Raw genomic sequence first — 3237 nt, forward strand, 5'->3', positions numbered from 1 at the left:
CGAAGCCGAGCCGCCCCCTCCTCTGGCCGAGGCGAGCGACTCCCTCCGGCGGGCGCTCGGGTTTCCCCACCCACCCTCTCCCCGACCGCCATAAGGCGGCCTAAAGCCAGGCGGAGGAAGGGGAGTGGGACCCCGCTGCGGGCTGCCGGCGCGCAGTGGTGGCTGAGGGGAATGCCACCGCGCGGCCCGGGCCCCACGCAGGCACCGCTCTCCTTCCCTTCCCTCCCCCGTGGCTTGACGCAGGAGAATGAAGGGAAAGGTTATGGATGAGGCGAAAAAAAAAAGGGGTTGTACAACGGGCTTGGCTCACCTGATCGGTGAGATCCTTAAACCAGCTGAAGCCCTTGAGGGAAGGGCTTCTTTCCTTCTGGGGGTGCTAGCAGAGGGGTCACCTCTCCGTCCCTGTCCCCCCTGGAGGGGGCTGGGGCAGGACATTTCTGCTGCCAGCCCTTGCTTAGGGACTTACTTTCAAGGCAGGATGGCTTCAGAGCCTGTGTGGGGGTGGACCTTCATCCAGGCCCAATGGGTCAGGCCCAACACTTTCATATCTCTTAGCCCCAGCCCTGAAGCCCACCCTGGCCTGTGGCCACCCATTGCTCTTCCAGGCCTGTACTGAATCCACAGCCTGTTAGAACTCCTCCAGAGGAAGGTTTGGGTTGCTGAGCTGAGCCTACTACAACACAGGCTAAACGTTGCTGCTCAGGAGTACCCCTTCATCTGTGCTGCATTGTCTGTCTCCAGGGACTGTTCCTCAAGGTCTTACCCTGCTGCTTTCCCTCGCAGTGGAACCTACTTGCTGAGCTATACACCGATCCAAATGTACCCTCCTCTGGAACCAACTTACATCTTTTACAAGCTGAATTTCCAACACCCTTTACTCTGCAGACACATGCAACTTACACCAACAGCAGGCTCCTCTGAGCCTTGCCAGTTTTCTCCTTTCATAGGGCTGCTTCAGGTCTAGGTTTATGCGGAATTCCCCTCACACCATGATCAGACAGAAATGGACCAATGCTTTCCCTTGATCAAAGGCAACAAGTGTTCTTAAGCATGCTGTACCTAAGGATGTAAGTAAGACCATGCATGAACTTTTCCCCCTTTACATTACCGGAAGAGGAACCGATGAGCTCTTAGCAGAATAAACTCCAACTGTAATGTAAATGTACACTGAACAGAGTGAGCAGAAGGCAGTGTATAGGATCCATTACAGGGCGATTGAAATCCAGTCAAACAGATGCTTTCTGGGTTTAAGGTTTGTTTTTCCTTAAAAATCATCTAGCTCTCCTCCTACTCAAGCTTTACACTTTTTATAACTCTAGTGAGTGCTCGCATCCTTTCCACTGTCGAAGCTGAGAAACTCCATTGATGACATGGAGCCTAAAACAACTTGTTTTTCTCAGTTCCCAGAACTCTTAATACAATTTAATTGGTTTTAGGGTATATTGTTGATTGCTTACTTTATTGACAGAAAAGTACTATACATTACTCATAATTATTTTATGTATAAATTTTGACAGTTATATATTTTATGTATAATTTTTGTATGTGTGGCACTTCGCCATCGAGAAACTCAATGAAAAGTCATTTGTTTCCTATGTATTTTGTCATACTTACTCCTCTTCAAAATGGTTTTAAACACAGAAGTTTTAAAACTGGTTTGAGAATATCTTTTATTGTTTTCTGTCTGCCATTATCATTGCCAGTATTTCCCTGTTGCATTAGAATCATCTGCTGACCATCACAGTTACTTATGTGTTTTCCTAACTGAGTTGGTACAAAGCAAACATAGGGCATCCTATGTAAGTACTAATTTTTTAACCCCATCCACATCACATCAATGATGTAACAAAGGTTGCACCATTTATCTCTTGCTCTGCTAAAATCATAAACTCTGGTTTAGCTGATGTTTTATCAATTACCAAGTGTACATTTATCAAAATAACAATGAATATTAGATTAGTCATAGCTTTTAATCTCATACTTGAGAACTGATCTCCCTTTGCTCATCTGAAGATAAATTTAGAATGATTTCTGAGAAAGATGGGAGTGTTCAGATCTCAGCCAGCAAAAAATTAATAGGATAGATGGACCAGCAACACTTCAGTTAAAAGCCTGCCCCAGACAACTAATATCCAGTACATCATCCAAGCATTGGAAGCAGTTTGACCTGCTGTTGTGGTCAAAAAGATGACAGGCATGCTTTTGGAGGATAAATGATCTATATTTCTTCTTTATGCCATGAAATGAATTGTCACAACATTTTGAAAATATGATTGATTTTTTGTAGTTGTATGAGCCTATGTTGCATGTTTGTGTTTCTTCACTCTTTCCCCTAATGACAGCAATAAGGCTTACTGTTGTCATGAGAACACTAAAATCCATAGTAGATATTACCAGTCACTACTGGGAGTAGATTCTCATGCTGCATAGCAATGGTTGCTGTGTCAGGGTTGGTGGTAGGGCGCATTTGAGCTTTTGCTGCATAAAGAACACCTTTGGACTTGGGAACATCTTCAAAGTAGGAAATGTTTTTTTCTTGATTATTAGTACTGTAGCACTGGACAAGGTCTTTCTTATTCTCTGGCTACTCCATTTATGCTACTGACATCTCTCAGAACTGGCCTCAGAATTTACTCACATCTTCTCTCAGAACTTACCCTCAGTAATAGAGCATCTACACAACATAGTAAATGAGTTCAGAGAGAGGGACAGTGTGAGTTTGTAACTGCTCCCATAGTGCACTCTGTGCACTGTCTGTGCACTATGCTTGTGTTATGCAGGGTAAAAAACCTCTTCAACGCATGGCTCACACAGAGCCTTTCTAGAATAAATTGCTTATGCTTTTACAGATAATTTTATCACTACAGTAAGGCAAAGGAGTTGCTTTTCTCAGAGGAAGGTGCTCATTGTTTTACTACTAGCACATAGCTGGCAAACCGAATGACATTAACTCTTTTTCTGCTGTTCAGGTTTTATTTGGCTTGAGTGACATAAAAGAAAGGCCAAGCCCAGGAGCAGGCCTTACAATCAAGTTTTAAATGTATTTCTTTCCTATGATTAGAGAGCTGACATGCAGCAGTAGAATGTCCACACCTTACAGGATGCAGCTGCTGGACTGAACGATGCTCATTCCCTCCATCAGCACACAACTGCTGAGACTGATAGAAAATGCATGCCATGTCTTTACATTGGCAGGGAAGCAAACTGCTATGTATCTAAATCATACAGTGTATTGAG

Source organism: Athene cunicularia (assembly GCF_003259725.1).
Source record: "Athene cunicularia isolate RWA chromosome 1 unlocalized genomic scaffold, athCun1 chr1_part2, whole genome shotgun sequence".
NCBI lineage: Eukaryota > Metazoa > Chordata > Aves > Strigiformes > Strigidae > Athene > Athene cunicularia.